Source organism: Stomoxys calcitrans, chromosome 1 (genome assembly GCF_963082655.1).
Source record: "Stomoxys calcitrans chromosome 1, idStoCalc2.1, whole genome shotgun sequence".
NCBI lineage: Eukaryota > Metazoa > Arthropoda > Insecta > Diptera > Muscidae > Stomoxys > Stomoxys calcitrans.
This window is the reverse complement of record NC_081552.1, coordinates 66,283,177-66,308,673: the sequence shown is the minus strand read 5'-3', so window position 1 is coordinate 66,308,673 and position 25,497 is coordinate 66,283,177.

The window sequence follows — 25,497 nt, the reverse complement described above, 5'->3', positions numbered from 1 at the left end:
AAAATTTGGTATCCAAATTTCGGATAGGGTACCTAGGGGGGCCGCTCACCCTAAAACCTACCAAACATATATTAAAACCAATCACTACAATATGGGACTCAGATGAAAGGTATTTAGGATAAGAAAACGTATCTGATACCCAATCGTAGGACCAAGAGTTAGGGGAACCACCCCAAGCCCCAAAACACCCCTAAATCGGACGGCGGGTCCACCCCTTCCCAAAATACCCCCAAAACAGGACTCATTTACTGATCATGGGAATATGTGGCTTAAATAAAAGGTATTTGAGTGTAGAATACGAATCTGATATCCAAATATGGGACCAAGTGTTTTGGAGCCGCCTTTTCCAAAAACATTCCCAAAAGGGGACAAATTTACGACCATATAAATATTGGGCTGAAATGAAAGTTCTTTGGGAGTAAAGCACGAATCTGATATCAATATTCGGGAAAAGTGTTTATGGGGATACCCCAACCCCAAAATACCACCCAAATAGGAAGTATTTGCTGACTTTTGCAATATGAGGCTCAAATAAGAGGGTTTTTAGAGTAGAACACGAATCCGATATATATTTTCAAGCCCAACTCACTGAGCGGCCGCCCATTACCTAAAACACTCCCAAGCCGGTCATGTTTGCCGACTATGGAAATATGGGATTCAAATTAAAGGTTTTTGGGAGTAGACCATGAATCTGACATCAATATTTGGGACCAACTGTTTAGGGGACGTCCCACCACCATAACAGTGAAACAAAATAGTTAAATTTTTTATGGCCAATACCCCAAACCGGACATATTTGCTGACTTTTCCAATCAAGAGTTGAAATGAGATTAGAAAACGAATTGTATATCCAATTTTGAGGCCAATGGCAATGTCGGGTTCAAATAAATGATATATAGATATATGAAAATAAAGCACGTTGCTGATATATTTTCCGGGCTTGGGGATTTTCCAATCCACAAAACACCCCTAAATCAGGCATATTTACCAACCATGTCAATGTGGGGCTTAAATGGAAGGTATTGGGGGGTAGAGCAAGAATTGATACCCACTTCCGGGACCAATTTGTTGGGGGTCTACCCCTTTCCAAAAATACCCCACAAACGGCAATTTTTCACAGACCATCGCAATATGGGGCTCAAATAGAGGTATTTGGGCGTAGAATACGAATTTAATATCCAAATGTAGGACCATGTATTTAGGGCATCACCTCTTCCCGAAAAATCCCCCCAAACTGTTAAAATTTTTGGACCATTCCAATATGTGGCTTAAATGAAAGGTGAGATTAGAAAACGAATTTGATAACCAATTTTGGGACCATGTGCTTTGGGGACGCCTCATCTTGTAAACTCCCCTCAAAACCAATGGCAATATGTGTTTTAAATAAATGGTATTTGAGAGAAGAGCATGTTGCTCATATTTTTTCAGGGCCAAGTATCTGTGGAACCACCTCACCCCCGAAAACACCCCTAAATGAGACATCATATCTGGCTGAAATAAAGTATTTTATGAATGGAGTACACCTTACATCCGAACTTAAATTCGTAGACCAATAAAGATCAAAAGGGATTCAAATGAAGGCACTTATATTGCTAAACTGTTTGTCAATCGAAAATAAATATTCGAAGGAAACTTTTGTTCCATACAAAGTACAAGAAGGCGCAGCGGACCGGGTCAGCTAGTCTTATATATAAGATTAAATTTGTGTTTGTTTGTTTGTTCCGTATAGACTCAAAAATCTGAAGGACACATAGGCTTTATAATATTTTGTTATCGCGAGGGGGGCGGATCCTCCCCCTTACCCCAAAAATACTACCCAAGAATTAAAGTGTAACGATCGGGACAATACGGGATTGAAATGAAAGGTATTCAAGAGTAGAGTACGAATTTCATAATAAAAGTTGGGTCCAAGTACCTGGGGGGACGCCCCAGCCCCAAAACCTCTTAAAGTAAGTTTATTTGACGATCATGACAATATGAGACTCAAATGAAAGTTATTCGGGTGCAGATTACGAATATGGTCAGGAATTAGGAATAGGCTTTATAATTTATTGATAACGGAAGGGGCGGACTCTCCACCGTTACCCCAAAAACACCACCCAAAATTTAAAATGGACCGATAAGGACAATATGAGTATCAAATGAAAAGTATGCGGGAGTAGATAACGAATCTGGCATACAAACTCATGTCGAAAAACAGAAGGTCACCCCACCCCCCACAAAAACGCCCAAAATGGGCACATTAGCCAATCACGGATATATGGGACTCGGTTTGTTTGTTTAGGTTGGTCTGGAAGGAAACATAGGCTATATAATTTTTGAGTATCAGAAGGGGGAACACAACCCAAAATCAAAAGTGGACCGATCGGGACAATATAGGTATCAAATGAAAGTTATTGAGGAGTAGAATACGAACATGGTATTAAATTTTGAGTCTAAGTACCTATCGGGCCGCCCCAACCCCAAACAGACATATTGGACGTTAATTTTAATATGGGGCTCTAATGAAAGGTATTCGGGAGTAGATTTCGAATCTGGCATACAAAATCAGATCGAAGTATAGGGGGTCACTCTAACCCTCAGAAACACCATTAGACCCATTGTGACTATGTGATACTTGGCTGAACCGATTTTCTTAAAATTTTCATAGATTGTGTACGATGGCCATATGAGATATAGAGACTAGAAAACGAATATGGTATTAAAATTTGGGTCCAAGTACCCATTATTTGCGTTCAAGTCTAGGTGGGGCTTTTCCTCCTAAAGATACGTCATATGGGTTATTTGACCCATTATGACAATATGGCACTCAAATGAATGGTATTGGAGAGTAGAAAACAAATCTGATATCCAATTTTGGAGCCAAATGTTTTGGGATACGCCATAAAGCACCCCCTAAACTGAACTTCATGTCCGTTGGGAACAAAGAACGAATTAGATATCCATATTTGTGTCGAAATGTCGGTGGTGCCATCCTTTCCCTAATGAGAACATTACCCTATGGAAGAACCACCAGGAACCGAGAAGGGGCAAATTCTCACACATCAATGAGTGCTTTCCGATTCAAGTTTAAACTCAATGATAAGGAACCTTTTATTATAGCCGAGTGCGAAAGGCGCCTCGTAGTGCGACACCTCTTTGGGGAAAAGTTTTTAAATGACCATGCATGGCATTGTACCTCGCAAATGTAGCCAACATTAAGAGGGGATAAACACCCCTTTGTCCGATGTTCTCGCCGAACGCGTTCAGCGTTATAGGCTACAATGGCACGAATTAGATATCCGCATTCAGGGCGAAGTGTCCCCACCCTAGAAAGAAATTAGAGAGTTAAGCAAGTAAAAGCGTGCTAAGTTCGGCCGGGCCGAATCTTATATACCCTCCACCATGGATCGCATTTGTCGAGTTCCTTTCCCGGCATCTCTTCTTAGGCAAAAAAGGATATAAGAACAGATTTGCTCTGCTATTAGATCGATATCAAGATATGGTCCAGTTTGGACCACAATTAAATTTTATGTTGGAGATCTGTGTAAAATGTCAGCCAATTCGAATAAGAATTGCGCCCTTTGGGGGCTCAAGAAGTAAAATAGAGAGATCGATTTATATGGAAGCTGTATCGGGCTATAGACCGATTCAGACCATAATAAACACGTATATTGATGGTCATGAGAGAATCCATCGTACAAAATTTCAGGCAAATCGGATAATAATTGCGACCTCTAGAGGTTCAAGAAGTCTAGATTCAAGATCGGTTTATATGGCAGCTATATCAGGTTATGAACCGATTTGAACCTCATTTAACACAGTTGTTGAAAGTAAGAATAAAATACGTCTTGCAAAGTTTCAGCCAAATCGGATAGGAATTGCTCCTTCTAGAGGCTCAAGAAATCAAGTCCCCAGATGGGTTTACTTGACAGCTATATCAGGTTATGGACCAATTTAAACCATACTTGGCACAGTTATTTGATATCATAACAAAACACGTCGTGCAAAATTCCATTCCAATCGGATAAGAATTGCGCACTCTAGAGGCTCAAGAAGTCAAGACCCAAGATCGGTTTATATGGCAGCTATATCAGGTTATGGACCGATTTGAACCATACTTGTCACAGTTGTTGAATATCATAACAAAACACGTCGTGCAAAATTCCATTCCAATCGGATAAGAATTGCGCACTCTAGAGGCTCAAGAAGTCAAGACCCAAGATCGGTTTATTCAGCAGCTATATGAAAACATGGACCGATTTGAACCATGCTTTGCACATTTGTTAGAAGTTATATTAAAACACCTCGTGCAAAATTTTAGCCAAATCGGATGAGAATTGATCCCTCTATTGGCTCAAGAAGTAACGATCCAAGATCGGTTTATAAGGCAGCTATATCAAGTTATTGACCGATTTGAACCACACTCAGTGCAGTTGTTGGAAGTCATTTCTTAACAATATGCGCAAAATTTCAGTTAAATCGAATTGAGCCCTCTGCTGCCTCAAGCAGTTAAGATGCAAGATCGGTTTATATGGCAGCTATATCAAAACATAAATGATTTAGCCCATTTAGAATCTCAACCAGCCAACACTGATGAACAGTATTTGTGCAAAATTTTAAGCGCCTAGCTTTACTCCTTCCAAAGTTAGCGTTCTTTCGACGGACGGACATTGCTAGATCATATTAAAATGTCATGACGATCAAAAATATACAATATGTATATACTTTATGTGGTCTTAGACGAATATTTCGAGGTGCTACAAACGGAATGACGAAATTTTGCATTAGTCCAATAAATCTCTGGACTAACGCAAAAGCGAATTGAAGCCGGTCAAGCTGAAATATTGCACGACGTGTTTTGTTATGATACCCAACAACTGTACCAAGTATGGTTTAAATCGGTCCATAACCTGATATAGCTGCCATATAAACCGATCTTGGGTCTTGACTTCTTGAGCCTCTAGAGGGCACAATTCTTATCCGATTTGAATGAATTTTTGCACGAAGTATTTCGTTATGATATCCAACAACTGTGCCAAGTATGGTTCAAATCGGTCCATAACCTGATATAGCTGTCATATAAACTGATCTGGGGATTTGACTTCTTGAGCTTTTAGAGGGCGCAATTCCTATCCGATTTGGCTGAAATTTTGCAAGACGTATTTTATTTTTACTTTCAACAACTGTGTCAAATAAGGTTCAAATCGGTTCATAACCTGATATAGCTGCCATATAAACCGATCTGGGATCTTGACTTCTTGACTTCTTGACCCCTAGAGGTCGCAATTATTATCCGATATGCCTGAAATTTTGTACGACGGATCCTCTCATGACCATCAACAAACGTGTTTATTATGGTCTGAATCGGTCTATAGCCCGATACAGATCCCATATAAATCGTTCTCTCTATTTTACTTCGTGAGCCCCAATGGGTGCAATTCTTATACGAATTGGCTGAAATTTTACACAGGTCTCCAACATATAATTTAATTGTGGTCCGAACCGGACCATATCTTAATATCGTTTTAATAGCAGAGCAACTCTTTTCTTATATCCTTTTTTGCCTAAGAAGAGATGCCGGGAAAACAACTCGACAAATGCGATCCATGGTGGAGGGTATATAAGATTCGGCCCGGCCGAACTTAGCACGCTTTTACTTGTTCACGATAATGTCTTCGCGTTCTTAAAGACTTTCTCTGAACGCGATTTGTGCCAGGAGCGACGCTGAAGACTCTAGCCTCGGGTCCTGTCAAATCGAGACTTGCCAATAGATGTATTCAGCCTATCTCGATCATGGAATAATACGGCTTAATTTCGCAGCGCAAGCAGTTGTACTCGCAGACGAGCGTAAATGTGGTCCTGGAATGTGGTCTTTGAAGAACAAGCGCCACCCATTGCACCTGAAGAAATTGACCTCCTCTGCTAAACCAGAGATGTCCTGGCTCAATTACGATCCGGCTATAGCTTTGTAGATTTATTCCAACGTACAGCATGTGTGTCCTCATTGTGACCTGGGACTACAGGATACACGTCACCTGGTAAACTGTCCAACCAGAACCACTCGACTCAGACCCAGATCCCTCTGGCAACAGAGAGTCTGTGACGAAAATATTTAACAGAACCAAACAGACGAAAGATAGAAGATAGAGCAAAACACACTGCTACAACAACAACATGGAATAATGTTTAGGCCTCCACAGTGGTGAAGGTCTTGTGGCCAAGTTTTTAAGGGAGAAGAACATTGTTGATGGTGGGGCTGTGGTGGCATGAACTCTACTGGTGTGAGTTTTGAATGTCGATTTCAATATTATAATGCACTTTCAGTGGTTCAACAGAGTAGTTTGTGTCAAATAATTTCTCTTGAGGACCCTTGAGATAGAAGCGGCATTTTTAGTCAGATTTTGCTGAAATTGGAAACAGAATATTCATATTCAATATGGCTATATCGGACCGACTTCTATGAAATTGGAAACAGTGAGTTGTTTTAAGCCTCCCGAAATCCGCCATATAGACCGATCTGCTGATTTAGGGTTGTAAGCCTATAAAAGCCGCAATTATTATCCGATTTCGCTGAAATTTTAAATAGTGACGTGAATAAGCTTTCATGTATCCTAATCAAATATGGTTCAGATCGACCTGCCGATTAAAGGTCTTAAGCCCATAAAAGCTGCATTTATAACCCGATTTCGCTGACACTTGAAACAGTGAGTTGATTCATGCCTTCCGTTACCCATATGGTCCAGATCCGACTATATTTAGATTTAGCTATATGGCAGATATCGATCTTCCTATTTATGGTCCTAATCCCATAAAATGAGGATTTGTCGCCGATTTCGCTGAAAATATGATTTGTATAAGAATTTTCGGGGCCTGAATGAGATGTGATTCAGACCAGCCCCCATTTCTAGAGATGAGCAATGGGTAAATACCCAAAAAATATTTACCCGCTTGGGTAAATACTCGGGTATTTTACCCATTTATAATGTTGCAGATATCTTGGGCATAAAAACATTTTCCAAACTATTTTTTATGATTACGTATTCTTTATATATAAACTAGAAGTTCTGATATCATAATATCGGTTTTTATACCCTCCACCATAAGATGGGGGGTATACTAACTTCGTCATTCTGATTGTAACTACTCGAAACATTCGTCTGAGACCCCATAAAGTATATATATTCTTGATCGTCGTGAAATTTTATGTTGATCTAGCCATGTCCGTCCGTCCGTCCGTCTGTCTGTTGAAAGCACGCTAACTTCCGAAGGAGTAAAGCTAGCCGCTTGAAATTTTGCACAAATACTTCTTATTAGTGTAGGTCGGTTGGTATTGTAAATGGGCCATATCGGTCCATGTTTTATTATAGCTGCCATATAAACCGATCTTGGATCTTGATTTCTTGAGCCTCTAGAGTGCGCAATTCTTATCCGATTGGGATGAAATTTTGCACGACGTGTTTTGTTATGATATCCAACAACTGTGCCAAGTATGGTTCAAATCGGTTCATAACCTGATATAGCTGCCATATAAACCGGTCTGGGGTCTTGACTTCCTGAGCCTGTAGAGTGCGCAATTCTTATCCGATTGGAATGAAATTTCACACGACGTGTTTTGTTATGATATCCAACAACTGTGCCAAGTATGGTCCAAATCGGTTCATAACCTGATATAGCTGCCATATAAACCGATCTTGGGTCTTGACTTCTTGAGCCTCTAGAGTGCGCAATTCTTATCCGATTGGAATGAAATTTTTAACGGGGACTTGACTTCTTGAGCTTCTAGAGGGCGCAATTTCTATCCGATTTGGCTGAAATTTCGCAAGACGTTTTTTATTGTTACTTTCAACAACTATGTCAAATAAAGTACAAGTCGGTTCATAACCTGATATAGCTGCCATATAAACCGATCTGGGATCTTGACTTCTTGAGCCTCTAGAGGCCGCAATTATTATCCGATTTGCCTGAAATTACCAATTTATTGCGTCAAGACTTTAAGTCTGGATATCGGTCTATATAGCGGCTTTATATAACTAACAAGTAAAAGCGTGCTAAGTTCGGCCGGGCCGAATCTTATATACCCTCCACCATGGATCGCATTTGTCGAGTTCTTTTTCCGGCATCTCTTCTTAGGCAAAAAAGGGTATAAGAAAAGAGTTGCTGTTTTTAATTGATTTTCGATGAAATTTTTAATTTTTTGATGGGGTCAAGACTAATTTCCTTCTAGGACGCATAATTAAGGAGTTGTCTGAATCTAAAGTTTTTCACAGCGAAACATTTGATGAAATTTTCAATTTTTTGAAAGAGTCACGAATTAAGGCCGATTTCCCTCTAGGACGCATATTTTAGAAGATACAGCCAATTTAAAGTCTTCATAGTGAAAGTTAGATTTTTGATGTATTTTCGATGAAATTTTGATTTTTTGATGTTGCGACGAATAAAAGCTTAATTCCCTCTAGGACGCATAATTTAGGAGATACAGACAATTTTAATTTTTCATTGTGAAATTTCGAGTTTTGATGGAATTTCGATGAAGTATTAAATTTTTGGTTTGCGAATTAGGTCCACTTTTTTAACGACGCATAGTTTAAGACATACAGCCAAATTAAAGCGCTTGTAGCAAAATTAAAAGTTTTGATAGATTTTCGATGATCTTCTGACGCATATTTTAGAAGATTTTAATTTATCTTTAATAGTGAAATTTCGATTTTTGATGGATTTTTATACCCATCACCGAAGGATGGGGGTACATTGATTGTGTCATTCCGTTCGCAACACATCGAAATATCCATTTCCGAACCTATAAAGTATATATATTCTTGATCAGCGTAAAAATCTAAGACGATCTAGACATGTCCGTCCGTCCGTCTGTCTGTTGAAATCACGCTACAGTCTTCAAAAATAGAGATATTGAGCTGAAATTTTGCACAGGGTCTTTTATTGTCCATAAGCAGGTTAAGTTCGAAGATGGGCTATATCGGACTATAACTTGATATAGCCCCCATGTAGAACGACCCGCTGATTTTGGGTCTTTGGCCCATAAAATTCACATTTATTATCCGATTTTGCTGAAATCTGGGACAGTGTTAGGCCCTTCGATATCAATTGTCAATTTGGCCCATATCGGTCCAAATTTGGATATAGCTGCCATATAGACCGACCCTCGGACAATAAATGCGCCCATAAAAGGCGCATTTATTGTCCGATGTCGCCGAAATATGGGACAGTGCGTTGTGTTGGGCCCTTCGACTTCCTTCTCCAATTTCACTCAGATCGATCAAGATTTGGATATAGCTGCCATATAAACCGATATCTCTATTTAAAGTTTATTTTTTTATATAGCTGCTAAAAAGACCAATATTTTGTTATACATAATTGAACAATGACTTGTACTTACTAGTATTTGGTCCAAAACGGATCATATTTCGATATTACTGCAATGGGACATAAGGTATGCAATTTTCACTGGATTTTGATGAAAGGTGGTTTGTATATATACCCGAAGTGGTGGGTATCCAAAGTTTAGCCCGGCCGAATTTAACACCTTTTTACTTGTTTTTAGGACGCATTGTTTAGGTGATTCAGTCAGTTCAAAGTTCTCTTGGTGCCTTATTTTAAGTTTTCATAGTAAAATTAATTTGTTGATGGATTTTCGATAAAATTGTGAATTTTTGATGGAGTCACGATTGAAGTCCCTTTGCCTTCTACGGCATATAGTCCCAATTTAAAGCCATCATAGCGAAATTTTGATGGGTTTTCAATGAAATTTTGATTTTTTTGAAGGAGTCACGAACTTAGGACCATTTTCCTCTAGGAAGCATAGTTTAGGAGATAGAGCCAATTTAAAGTTTTCATAGTTAACTGTAGATTTTTGATGGATTTCCGATTTTTGATGTATTGTCTATGAAATTTTTAATTTTTTTTACGGTGTCGCGAATAATGCTCATTTTCCTCTTGAGTGCATGGTTTTTCGGATACAGTCAATATAAAGTTTTCATAGTTAAATTTGGGTTTTTGATTTTCAAAATTGATTTTCAAAAAATTTTTAATCTTTTGATGGAGTAACGAATAAATTCCCGAATTTTCCGCTAGGACGCACAATTAATCGTATACAGCTATTTTAAATTTTTTATGGTAACATTTCGGTTTTTGATAGACTTTTGATGAAATTTAGATTTTTGACTCACAATTTAGGAGATACAGCCAATTAAAAGTTTTTATAGTGAAATTTCGGTTTTGGATGAATTTTCGATGAAATTTTGGCGAATTATTTATTAGATATGTCTAATTTAAAGTTTTTATATTGAAATTTAGATTTTTGATGTATTTTTAATGCAATTGTGATTTTTTTTTTATGCAAAGTAAAGGCCCATTTCTTTCTGCGATGCACAGTTTAGGAGATACAGCCAAGCAAAAGTTTTCACAGTATATTTTAGAATTTGATGGGTTCTCGAATAAATTTTGAATATTTTGGTAGAGTCACGAATAAAAACCCATTTTCCTTTAGGACACACAGTTTATCGGATACATCCAATTTAAATTTTTATTGTATTATTGTAAAATTTAGGTTTTTGATGGATTTTCAATGAAATTTTGATGGAATCACCAATTCCTTCAAGGACGCATAGTTTGGGAGATACAGACTATTTAAAGTATTTATAGTGAAATTTAGATTCTTGATGCATTTTTGATAAAATTTTGAATTTTTCTATGCCATCAAAAATAAAGGCCCCTGCGTCCAAGAGGGACGCATAGTTTATCGGATACAGCCAATATAAAGTTTGCATAGTGAAATTTGGGTGTTTGATGAATTTTTTATGAAAATGTTATTTTTATACCCACCACCGAAGGATGGGGGTATATTCATTTTGTCATTCCGTTTGCAACACATCGAAATATCCATTTCCGACCCTATAAAGTATATATATTCTTGATCAGCGTAAAAATCTTAGACGATCTACACATGTCCGTCCGTCTGTCCGTCTGTCTGTTGAAATCACGCTACAGTCTTTAAAAATAGAGATATTGAGCTGAAATTTTGCACAGATTCTTTTTTTGTCCATAAGCAGGTTAAGCTCGAAGATGAGCTATATCGGACTATATCTTGATATAGCCCCCATATAGACCGATCCGCCGATTTAGGGTCTTATGCCCATAAAAGCCACATTTATTATCCAATTTTGTTGAAATTTGGGGCAGTGAGTTGTGTTAGGCCCTTCGACATCCTTCGTCAATTTGGCTCAAATCGGTCCAGATTTGGATATAGCTGCCATATAGACCGACCCTCCGATTTAGAGTCTAGGCCCATAAAAGGCGCATTTATTGTCCGATGTCGCCGAAATATGGGACAGTGCGTTGTGTTGGGCCCTTCGACTTCCTTCTCCAATTTCACTCAAATCGATCAAGATTTGGATATAGCTGCCATATAAACCGATATCTCTATTTAAAGTCTTAGCCCCAAAAAAGACGCATTTATAATCCGATTTAACTGAAATTTGACACATTGACTTATGTTAGGCGTTTTGACATCCATGTTGTTTGTGGTTCAGATCGGTTTATTTTAAGATATAGCTGCTAGAAAGACCAATATTTTGTTATACATAATTGAACAATGACTTGTACTTATTAGTATTTGGTCCAAAACGGATCATATTTCGATATTACTGCAATGGGACATAAGGTATGCAATTTTCACTGGATTTTGATGAAAGGTGGTTTGTATATATACCCGAAGTGGTGGGTATCCAAAGTTTAGCCCGGCCGAATTTAACACCTTTTTACTTGTTTTTAGGACGCATTGTTTAGGTGATTCAGTCAGTTCAAAGTTCTCTTGGTGCCTTATTTCAAGTTTTCATAGTAAAATTAATTTGTTGATGGATTTTCGATAAAATTGTGAATTTTTGATGGAGTCACGATTGAAGTCCTTTTTCCTACTACGGCATATAGTCCCAATTTAAAGCCATCATAGCGAAATTTTGATGGGTTTTCAATGAAATTTTGATTTTTTTGAAGGAGTCACGAACTTAGGACCATTTTCCTCTAGGAAGCATAGTTTAGGAGATAGAGCCAATATAAAGTTTTCATAGTTAACTGTAGATTTTTGATGGATTTCCGATTTTTGATGCATTGTCGATGAAATTTTAAATTTTTTTTTACGGTGTCGCGAATAATGCTCATTTTCCTCTTGAGTGCATGGTTTTTCGGATACAGTCAATATAAAGTTTTCATAGTTAAATTTGGGTTTTTGATTTTCAAAATTGATTTTCAAAAAATTTTAATCTTTTGATGGAGTAACGAATAAATTCCCGAATTTTCCGCTAGGACGCACAATTAATCGGATACAGCTATTTTAAATTTTTTATGGTAACATTTCGGTTTTTGATAGACTTTTGATGAAATTTAGATTTTTGACTCACAATTTAGGAGATACAGCCAATTAAAAGTTTTTATAGTGAAATTTCGGTTTTGGATGAATTTTCGATGAAATTTTGGCGAATTATTTATTAGATATGTCCAATTTAAAGCTTTTATATTGAAATTTAGATTTTTGATGTATTTTCAATGCAATTGTGATTTTTTTTATGCAAAGTAAAGGCCCATTTCTTTCTGCGATGCACAGTTTAGGAGATACAGCCAAGCAAAAGTTTTCACAGTATATTTTAGAATTTGATGGGTTCTCGAATAAATTTTGAATATTTTGGTAGAGTCACGAATAAAAACCCATTTTCCTTTAGGACACACAGTTTATCGGATACATCCAATTTAAATTTTTATTGTATTATTGTAAAATTTAGGTTTTTGATGGATTTTCGATGAAATTTTAATGGAATCACCAATTCCTTCAAGGACGCATAGTTTGGGAGATACAGACCATTTAAAGTATTTATAGTGAAATTTAGATTCTTGATGCATTTTTGATAAAATTTTGAATTTTTCTATGCCATCAAAAATAAAGGCCCCTGCGTCCAAGAGGGACGCATAGTTTATCGGATACAGCCAATATGCATAGTGAAATTTGGGTGTTTGATGCTTTTTTTATGAAAATTTTATTTTTATACCCACCACCGAAGGATGGGGGCATATTCATTTTGTCATTCCGTTTGCAACACATCGAAATATCCATTTCCGACCTTATAAAGTATATATATTCTTGATCAGCGTAAAAATCTTAGACGATCTACACATGTCCGTCCGTCTGTCTGTTGAAATCACGCTACAGTCTTTAACAAGTAAAAGCGTGCTAAGTTCGGCCGGGCCGAATCTTATATACCCTCCACCATGGATCGCATTTGTCGAGTTCTTTTCCCGGCATCTCTTCTTAGGCAAAAAAGGATATAAGAAAAGAGTTGCTCTGCTATTAAAACGATACCAAGATATGGTCCGGTTCGGACCACAATTAAATTATATGTTGGAGACCTGTGTAAAATTTCAGCCAATTCGTATAAGAATTGGGCCCATTGGGGCTCACGAAGTAAAATAGAGAGAACGATTTATATGGGATCTGTATCGGGCTATAGACCGATTCAGACCATAATAAACACGTTTGTTTATGGTCATGAGAGGATCCGTCGTACAAAATTTCAGGCATATCGGATAATAATTGCGACCTCTTGGGGTCAAGAAGTCAAGATCCCAGATCGGTTTATATGGCAGCTATATCAGGTTATGAACCGATTTGAACCTTATTTACACAGTTGTTGAAAGTAAAAATAAAATACGTCATGCAAAATTTCAGCCAAATCGGATAGGAATTGCGCCCTCTAAAAGCTCAAGAAGTCAAATCCCCAGATCTGTTTATATGACAGCTATATCAGGTTATGGACCGATTTCAACCATATTTGGCACAGTTGTTGGATATCATAACGAAATACTTCGTGCAAAAATTCATTCAAATCGGATAAGAATTGTGCCCTCTAGAGGCTCAAGAAGTCAAGACCCAAGATCGGTTTATATGGCAGCTATATCAGGTTATGGACCGATTTGAACTATACTTGGCACAGTTGTTGGAAATAATAACAAAACACGTCGTGCAAAATTTCATTCTGATCGGATAAGAATTGCGCACGCTAGAGGCTCAAGAAGTCAAGACCCAAGATCGGTTTATATTGCAGCTATATCAGGTTATGGACCGATTTGAATCATACTTGGCACAGTTGTTGGATATCATAACAAAACACGTCGTGCAAAATTTCATTCCAATCGGATAAGAATTGCGCACTCTAGAGTCTCAAGAAGTCAAGACCCAAGATCTGTTTATATGGTGCTATATCAAAACATGGACCGATATGGCCCATTTACAATACCAACCGACCTACACTAATAAGAAGTATTTGTGCAAAATTTCAAGCGGCTAGCTTTACTCCTTCGGAAGTTAGCGTGCTTTCGAAAGACAGACGGACAGACGGACGGACATGGCTAGATCGACATAAAATGTCACGACGATCAAGAATATATATACTTTATGGGGTCTCAGACGAATATTTCGAGTAGTTACAAACAGAATGACGAAATTAGTATACCCCCCATCTTATGGTGGAGGGTATAAAAATAGAGATATTGAGCTGAAATTTTGCACAGATTTTTTTTTTGTCCATAGCAGGTTAAGTTCGAAGATGGGCTATATCGGACTATATCTTGATATAGCCCCCATATAGACCGATCCGCCAAATTTGGGTCTTAGGCCCATAAAAGCCACATTTATTATCCGATTTTGTTGAAATTTGGGGCAGTGAGTTGTGTTAGGCCCTTCGTCAATTTGGCTCAAATCGGTCCAGATTTGGATATAGCTGCCATATAGACCGATCCTCAGATTTAGGGTCTTAGGCCCATAAAAGCCTCATTTATTATCCGATTTCGCTGAAATTTGGGACAGTGAGTTATCTTAGGTCCTTCGACCTTCTTCGTTAAATTGGCCCAGATCGGTCCAGATTTGGATATAGCTGACATATTGACCGATCCTCCGGTTAGGGGTCTTAGGCCCACTAAAGCCACATTTATTATACGATTTTAATGAAATTCGGGACAGTGAGTTGTGTTAGGCCCATCGAAATCCTTCGTTAATTTGGCTCAAATCGGTCCAGATTTGGATATAGCTGTCATATAGATCGATCCTCCGATTTATGGTATAAGGCCCATAAAAGCAACATTCATTATCCGATTTTGCTGAAATTTGGGACAGTGAGTTGTTTTAGGCCCCTTGATATATTTCTTCAATTTGGTCCAGATCGGTTCAGATTTGGATATAGCTGCCATATAGACCGATTTCTTGATTTATGGTTTTGGGCCCATAAAATGCTCATTTATTGTCTGATGTCGCCGAAATTTGGAACAGTGAGTTAGGTTAAGCCCCTTGACATAGTTCTGCAATATCGCACAGATCGGTCCAGATTTGGATATAGCTGCCATATAGACCGATATCTAGGTTTTAGGTGTTGGGGCGATAAAGCACGCATTTATTGTCCGATGTCGCTGAAATTTGACACAGTGAGTTTGGTTAGGCTCTTCGACGTCCTTCTTTAATTTTGCCCAGATCGGTCCAGATTTGCATATAGCTGCCATAAAGACCGATCTCTCGATTTAAGGTTTAGGGCGCATAAAAGAGGCATTTATTGTCCGATTTCGCCGAAATTTGGGACAGTGCTTTGTGTTAGGCTTTTCAACAAGTTTATGCAACTTGGCCCAAATCGGTCCAGATTTGGATATAGTTGCCATGTAGACCGATATCTCGATTTAAAGTCTTGGCCCCATAAAAGGCGCATTTATAATCCGATTTCACTGAAATTTGACACAGTGACTTATGTTCTGCTTTTCGACATCGTGTCGTATATAGTTCAGATCGGTATGAGGTATATGAGTATAAGGTATGAAATTTTCACCGAATTTTGATGAAAGGCGGTTTACATATATACCCTAGGTGGTGGGTATCCAAAGTTCGGCCCGGCCGAACTTAACTCCTTTTTACTTGTTTTGATTGAATTACAAATTATGACATTGTAGCAGTTGAGTGAAGCGGACGTGTTTTTATATTTCGCTCCTCAAAGAAACAATAAATATATATCTGTATCTCGGAATAGGTACTACCTATTACAAAAAAAAAATAAAGCTTTTTGGAGTAGTCTAGAAATGGACTCCAAAGACTCAACATCTGCGGTGGTAGCGTCAAACAGCAGCATGTTGTCCTCCCCTCCTATAGGTGTGGGTGCCTTGGCACCTGTAGTCGAGAGTAATGCTTCAAGTGCACAGCTAGTCGTCAGACTAATTAATGAGGAAGAGACGGATAAACCAGAGGGATGCACAGTTCGTCCCCAGCCTTTAAGTAAAAGTGGTGTTTCTGACTCGGATTCATGCAGCGACGGTGTCAATTAAACAGTTATTGCAGCCGAATCGAGAGATGAGGGCAGCGGGACGACAGCAGAAGTGAGCGATGGCTTTGCTAAGCTTACAAGCAGACCGAGAAAGCGATCCGGTGCACGACGAAGGAGACAGAGGAGTATGTAGCGGCAGCGTAATCGGGCGAAAGTGCAGGATGCTGGAAGGGATAGAACTGACATTCCAAGCACTTATACGGAAGCTGGAAAAAGAATCAGATCTCCCGAAGAGCATAATACTGCTAAAATACTGAAGAAGAAAAAGAGCTCCCCGCTTTCAAGTACTCTCGGAAATCCAAGACAGCCATTCCTCAATGGAGACTTTAGACAGTGTCCTGCGGAGGTAGACATAGTTGGAACAGGAACGAAGACATAGTTGGAGCACGGACCATGAGTATTCATGGAGGACTGTGACTTCCAAAAGGAGGCCACAGCCATCACGGAAGGGGAAGATGGTCGTTGAGAATGGTAAGGAGCCGCCCTCTTACGCCAGAGTGCCAAGGAAGCACAACAGAGATCAGCTGTCTTATGCAGTCATCAATATCGGCTGTGCATCCGGTAGGATTCCACCAGATCATCGGTCCCAAGTGGAGAATCTGGTTAACGATCGGATTTTTGAACATGTGTGGAACTCTGTAGAGGGTCGACCCATACAAATGATGAGCTGCGAGTTAAGAGGGGAAATCTTTACGCTGCGTTTTGCGTCAGTGGAATGTATTGATACCGTCAAATAGCTCGTTAGAGGTATTCACGCTCCCTGGGAGGGCGCAAAGCTCGACCTGGTGAGAAAGATGGATATCCCCCAGCTCACAAAGGCTACGGTCTTCATCAAGGGATGGGGCAGTAAATTTGCGATGGAATGCATGTTGAGATTCTTGCGCAAGCAAAACGAAGGTTTGGTCGCAGAGAAGTGGAAGTTCTGCCACAGGGAGGAGAAGGACTTTATAAAAAGTCGGAAGACTAGACTAGGCAAAGAACCTAAAACGATGACCTCAGACAGTGCAGTGACAGGAAAGTCGATGCAGTCTAAAGATTAGAGAGCAGACGACGAGAACATCACCTGCTCCCAATGGCACTGCTGCCAGCGGCACAGTCTGGGATTGACAGATCCTAATATTGCCATCTGGAAGATCATGTTATACGGATGGATCAAAGCTAGCCTACAGAGTGGGCCTGGGGGTCTACATTGAGAACCCAGGGACTCAGATCTGTATTAGACTGCCAGACCATAAAACGGTCCTGCAGGCGGAGATCCGGGCGATCACGGAATGTGTCAGGTGGTGTAGTGCTAATGCGAGGACGTCGAGTAATATCTTTACCGACAGTAAAATTGCCATAAGGGCAATAACAACCAGGACGGTAGGGTCACGAACAGTCTTGCAGTGTAAGAAGGAGATTAACGCCTTCTCTAAGGATGGGAAAATCCGCATCGTTTGGGTGCCGGGCCATAACTGAGTAAGGGGAAATGAAAGGGCAGACGATTTGGCGGTGAAGGGCAGAGGACTGCCGTCAATAAACTTGGTTAACCCGAAGCCTTTTGGGTCGACGCAGTCACAGTTAAGGGAGTGGGCGACGAATGCGCATGCAACATTGTGGAACAGCGAAACGGTCGGTAGGACGGCGAAAATCCTATGGGGGATCCAGATCATGAGAAGACGAGGCTATTACTGAAAGGTATCACTATTGGTATCATAACGGGACACATAGGGCTACGAGCTCACTTATGTAAAATCGGTGCGGCAAGTGATAGCATGTGTAGGCATGCGGGGAAGATGATGAGACGTTTGAGCATTTCCTTTGTCATTGCCCGGCTTTCGCGTCCACCAGTCCTGTACTTACGTGTCTTGAACCTATAGAGGGCGCAATTCTCGTCCGATTTAACTGAAATTTTGCACGTGGTGTTTTGGTATCACTTCCAATAGCTGTGCCATGTACGATTTAAATCGGTTCATAATCTGGTATAGCTGTCATATATCCTATCTTATATCTTGACTTCTTGAGCCAAAAGAGCGCGCAATTCTCATCCGATTTGGCTGAAATTTTGCATGAGATGTTTTGTTATGACTTTCAATAACTGTGTGAAGTATGACGTAAATCGATAAATAACCTGATATTGCTGCAATATAAACCGATGTGGGATCTTGACTTCTGGAGCCTCTAAAAGGCGCAATTCTCATCCGATTTGGCTGAAATTTTGTACAACGGCTTCTCTCATGACCTTCAACACACGTATCTTATATGGTCTGAATCGATCAATAGCTTGATACAGCTCCCATATAAATCTATCTCCCGATTTTGCTTCTTGAGTCCCTACAAGGCGCAATTCTTTTCTGAATGAACTGAAATATTATAAAGGGTGATTTTTTTGAGGTTAGGATTTTCATGCATTAGTATTTGACAGATCACGTGGGATTTCAGACATGGTGTCAAAGAGAAAGATGCTCAGTATGCTTTGACATTTCATCATGAATAGACTTACTAACGAGCAACGCTTGCAAATCATTGAATTTTATTACCAAAATCAGTGTTCGGTTCGAAATGTGTTTCGCGCTTCACGTCCGATTTATGGTCTACATAATCGACCAAGTGAGCAAACAATTAATGCGATTGTGACCAAGTTTCGCACTCAGTTTACTTCATTGGACATTAAACCAACCACACGAATGCGTACAGTGCGTACAGAAGAGAATATTGCGTCTGTTTCTGAGAGTGTTGCTGAAGACCGTGAAATGTCGATTCGTCGCCGTTCGCAGCAATTGGGTTTGTGTTATTCGACCACATGGAAGATTTTACGCAAAGATCTTGGTGTAAAACCGTATAATATACAGCTCGTGCAAGAACTGAAGCCGAACGATCTGCCACAACGTCGAATTTTCAGTGAATGGGGCCTAGAAAAGTTGGCAGAAAATCCGCTTTTTTATCGACAAATTTTGTTCAGCGATGAGGCTCATTTCTGGTTGAATGGCTACGTAAATAAGCAAAATTGCCGCATTTGGAGTGAAGAGCAACCAGAAGCCGTTCAAGAACTGCCCATGCATCCCGAAAAATGCACTGTTTGGTGTGGTTTGTACGCTGGTGGAATCATTGGACCGTATTTTTTCAAAGATGCTGTTGGACGCAACGTTACGGTGAATGGCGGTCGCTATCGTTCGATGCTAACAAACTTTTTGTTGCCAAAAATGGAAGAACTGAACTTGGTTGACATGTGGTTTCAACAAGATGGCGCTACATGCCACACAGCTCGCGATTCTATGGCCATTGGCCACCAAGATCATGCGATTTGACGCCTTTAGACTATTTTTTGTGGGGCTACGTCAAGTCTAAAGTCTACAGAAATAAGCCAGCAACTATTCCAGCTTTGGAAGACAACATTTCCGAAGAAATTCGGGCTATTCCGGCCGAAATGCTCGAAAAAGTTGCCCAAAATTGCACTTTCCGAATGGACCACCTAAGACGCAGCCGCGGTCAACATTTAAATGAAATTATCTTCAAAAAGTAAATGTCATGGACCAATCTAACGTTTCAAATAAAGAACCGATGAGATTTTGCAAATTTTATGCGTTTTTTTTTTAAAAAAAGTTATCAAGCTCTTAACAAATCACTCTTTACAATTACTTCTACAATGTCCAGCATTCATTAATGGTCTGAATCGTACTATAACTTGATATAGCTCAAATAACATAACAGTTCTTATTCAATCTTCTTTGTTTGCCTAAATAGAGATACCGCGCATAGAACTCGACAAATGCGATCCATTGTGGAGGGTATATAAGATTCGACACGGCCGAACTTAGCACGCTCTTAATTGTTTAGATTTTTATACCCACCACCGAAGGATGAGGGTATATTCATTTTGTTATTCCGTTTGCAACACATCGAAATATCCATTTCTGACCCTTAAAAGTATATATATTCTTGATCAGCGTAAAAAACCTAATACGATCCAGACATGTCCGTCCGTCTGTCTGTTGAAATCACGCTACAGTCTTTAAAAATAGAGATATTGAGCTGACACTTTGCACAGATTCTTTTTTTGTCCATATGCAGGTTAAATTTCAAGATGGGCTATATCGGACTACATCTTGATATAGCCACATATAGACCGATCCGCCGATTTAGGGTCTTAGATCCATAAAAGCCACATTTATTATCCGATTTTGCTGAAATTTGGGACAGTGAGTTGTGTTAGGCCCTTTGACATCCTTCTTCAATTTGGCTAAATTCGGTCCAGATTTGGTTATAGCTGCCATAACGACCGATCCTCCGATTTAGGGTCTCCCATAAAAGCCGCATTTGTTATCCGATTTTGATGAAATTTGGGACAGTGAGATGTCTTAGACCCTTCGACGTCTTATTTCAATTTGGCCCTGATCGGTTTAGATTTGGATATAGCTGTCATATAGACCGATCTCTCGGTTTTAGGTTTTGGGGCCATAAAATGCGCATTTATTGTCCGAAATGTTGAAATTTGGGACAGCGAGTTGTGTTGAGCTCTTCGACGTCCTTCCTCAATTTGGCCCATATTGGGCCAGATTTGAAAATAGTTGCCATATACACCGATCTTTCGATTTAAGATTGTGGGCCCATAAAAGGCGCATTTATAGACCGATTTCGTCGAAATTTGGGACAGTGCGTTGTGTTAGGCTCTTCGACATTTTTCTGCAACTTGACCAAAATCGGTCCAGATTTGGATATAGCTGCCATGTAGACCGATATCTCGATTTAAAGTCTTGGCCCCATAAAAGGCTTATTTATAATCCGATTTATCTGAAATTTGACACAGTGACTTATATTAGGCTTTTCGACATCCATGTCGAATATGGTTCAGATCGGTTCATTTTTAGATATAGCTACTAAGAAGGCCAATATTTTGTTATACACAATTGAACAATAACTTGTACTTATTAGTATTTGGTTCAAACCTGACATATTTCGATACAACTGCTATGGGACATAACGTATGCAATTTTCACCGAATTTTGATGAAAGGTGGTTTACATATATACCCGAGGTGGTGGGTATCCAAAGTACAGCCCGGTTGAACTAAACGCCTTTTTACTTGTTTTTTAGAAATTTAGTTGAAATATTACTGTAAAGAAGCTAGATGATCCATCCATTTGTATACATTTAGAAATGTGACTAAGCCCTCTCGCATTTTTTATTGCTCTACTAATGTGTACATAACTGAAATGGCCTTATACATATACATATAATGGTGATTATAAACATCCCCTGAGATCCACATTTATATATGTGTTTATATTTTTTCTTCTAACATCCCATTCATAATTAAGCAGCAGTCATTTTCAGCAAACAACAGACTTTTCAGCAGCAATCCTGCAATTCTAAAATTGTCGTACTACAGTTGTAATGGCAGAACCGCTACTACAATAGCAGCAAAATTAACAACTAATATTCAGCAGAGAGTGTTTGCTATTATCAGCAAATTTTTTCTAAGAGTAGTAACGAAATTTAGTTTTTTGATGGATTTTCTATGAAATTTTAAATTTTTTGATGGAGTCACGAACAAAGGACCAATTACCCTCCCATCTAGGATACATAGTTTAGAAGATACAGCCAATTTCAAGTTTTCATAATGAAATTTCGGTTTGTATCCAAAGTTCGGCCCGAACCCACCACCTCGGCTATATATGTGAACCACCTTTCCTCAAAATCCGGTGTAAAATTCATACCTTATGTCCCATAGCACGTATGTTCCGATTTGGACCAGATACTAATAAGTAAAAGTTATTGTTCAATTGTATATAACAAAATATTGGTTATATCTAAAAATAAGCCGATCTGAACTATATACCACACGGATGTCGAAAAGCATAACATAAGTCAGTGTGTCAAATTTCAGTGTAATCGGATTAAAAATGCGCCTTTTATGGGGCCAAGACTTTAAATCGAGAGATCGGTTTATATGACAGCTATATCCAAATCTAAACCGATCTAGACCAAATTGCAGAAATATGTGGAGGGGCTTAACTTAACTCTTTGTCCCAAATTTCGGCAACATCGGACAATAAATGCGCTTTTTATGGCCCCAAAACCTAAAACCGAGAGATCGGTCTATATGGCAGCTATATCCAAATCTGAACCGATCTGAGCCAAATTGACGGAGGATGTCGAAGGGCCTAACACAACTCACTGTCCCAAATTTCTGTAAAATCGGGTAATAAATGTGGCTCGGGTAATAAATATGGCTTTTATGGGCCTATGACCCTAAATCTGAGGAACGTCTATATGGCAGCTATATCCAAATCTGGACCGATCTGGGCCAAATTGACGGAGGAAGTCGAAGGGCCAAACACAACTCACTGCCCCAAATTTCAGCAAAATCGGATAGTAAATGTGGCCTTTATTGGCCTAAGACCCTAAATCGGCGGATCGGTCTATATGGGGGCCATATCAAGATATAGTCCGATATAGCCCATCTTCGAACTTAACCTGCTTATGGATAAAAAAAGAACCTGTGCAAAATTTCAGCTCAATATCTCTATTTTTGAAGACTGTAGCGTGATTTCAACAGACAGACGGACAGACGGACGGACATGTGTAGATCGTCTAAGATTTTTACGCTGATCAAGAATATATATACTTTATAAGGTCGGAAATGGATATTTCGATGTGTTGCACACGGAATGACAAAATGAATATACCCCCATCCATCGGTGGTGTGTATAAAAAGGACGCGAGAGGTACAGGAAAGTGTGTTCAAAGTTGATCATATGCTTTCCACTACTGTTTTGAGAAGTTGTATGTCCTTCGAATAAATAAAGAAAGGAACTAACCTTTGACTGTTTTCGGTTTTATTTTTTAACCCTCCTACCCTGGCACAAGCTTTCACATTAGACTAAAAGTTCTATAAAAACATGGCCGCAAAATATGTACGTTGCTTAGCGAATCAAAGAAGAGTAATTGAAAAGAAAGTTATAATTCATGTGGTGTAAAAGGAAGCGCAGCGAAGCGGGACGGGTTAAGCTAGTCTTATATATAAAATTGTGTTTGTATGTTTGTTTGTCAGTTCGTTTGTTTGTTCCGTATAGACTCAAAAACGGCTGAACCGATTACCTTGAAATTTTCACAAATTGTGCTGGAAGGAAATATAAGCTATATAATTTTTATACCCTCCACCATAAGATGGGGGGTATACTAATTTCTTCATTCTCATTGTAACTACTCAAAATATTCGTCTGAGACCCCATAAAGTATATATATTCCTGATCATCGTGACATTTTATGTCGATCTAGCCATGTCCGTCCGTCTGTCTGTCGAAAGCACGCTAACTTCCGAAGGAGTAAAGCTAGCCGCTTGAAATTTTGCACAAATACTTCTTATTAGTGTAGGTCGGTTGGTATTGTAAATGAGCCATATCGGTCCATGTTTTGATATAGCTGCCATATAAACCGATCTTGGGTCTTGACTTCTTGAGCCTTTAGAGTGCGCAATTCTTATCCGATTGGAATGAAATTTTGCACGACGTGTTTTGTTATGATATCCAACAACTGTGCCAAGTATGGTTTAAATCGGTTCATAACCTGATATAGCTACCATATAAACCGATCTTGGGTCTTGACTTCTTGAGCCTCTAGCGTGCGCAAATCTTATCCGATTTGAATGAAATTTTGCACGACATATTTTGTAATGATATCCAACAACTTTGCCAAGTATGGTTCAAATCGGTCCATAACCTGATATAGCTGCCATATAAACCGATCTTGGGTCTTGACTTCTTGAGCCTCTAGAGTGCGCAATTCTTATCCGATTGAAATGAAATTTTGCACGACGTGTTTTCTTATTGCATCCAACAACAGTGCTAAGTATGGTTCAAAACGGTTTATAACCTAATATACCTACCATATAAACCGATCTTGGGTCTTGACTTCTTGACCCTCCAGAGGGCGCAATTCTTATCCGATTGGAATGGAATTTCGCACGACGTGTTTTGTTATGATACCCAACAACTGTGCCAAGTATGGTTCAAATCGGTTCATAACCTGATATAGCTGTCATATAAACAGATCTGGGGATTTGATTTCTTGAGCTTCTAGAGGGCGCAATTCCTATCCGATTTGGCTAAAATTTTGCATGACGTATTTTATTTTTACTTTCAACAACTGTGTCAAATAAGGTTCAAATCGGTTCATAACCTGATATAGCTGCCATATAAACCGATCTGGGATCTTGACTTCTTGACCCCTAGAGGTCGCAATTATTATCCGATATGCCTGCAATTTTGTACAATGGATCCTCTCATGACCATCAACAAACGTGTTTATTATGGTCTGAATCGGTCTATAGCCCGATACAGATCCCATATAAATCGTTCTCTCTATTTTACTTCGTGAGCCCCAATGAGCGCAATTCTTATACGAATTGGCTGAAATTTTGCACAGGTCTCCAACATATAATTTAATTGTGGTCCGAACCGGACCATATCTTGATATCGTTTTAATAGCAGAGCAACTCTTTTCTTATATCCTTTTTTGCCTAAGAAGAGATGCCGGGAAAAGAACTCGACAAATGCGATCCATGGTGGAGGGTATATAAGATTCGGCCCGGCCGAACTTAGCACGCTTTTACTTGTTTTTTTTTTTGTATCGGAAGGGGGCGGACCCTCCCCCTTAACCCAAAAATAAGAGTGGACCGATCGGGACAATATGGGATTCAAATGAAAGGTATTCAAGAGTAGAGTACGAATTTCATAATAAAAGTTGATTCCCCCAAATAGACATATTGGACGTTCATTTCAATATGGGGCTCAAATGAAAAATATTCGGGAGTAGATTTCAAATCTGGCATACAAAATCAGATCGAAGTATAGGGGGTCACGATAACCCTCCCATTATGACTATGTGATACTTGGTTGAACCGTGTGCGATGGCCATATAAGGGTATCGAATGAAAGGTATTGGATAACAGGAAACGAATATGGTAATAAAATTTGGGTCCAAGTACCCAGCATTTGCGTTCAAGTCTAGGTGGGGCTTTTCCTCCTAAAAATACGTCAAATGGGTTATTTGACCCATTATGACAATATAACACTCAAATGAAAGCGAATTTGACATCCAATTTTGGAGCCAGATGTTTTGGGGTACTCCATAAAGCACCCCCTAAACTGTACTTCATGTCCGTTAGGAATAA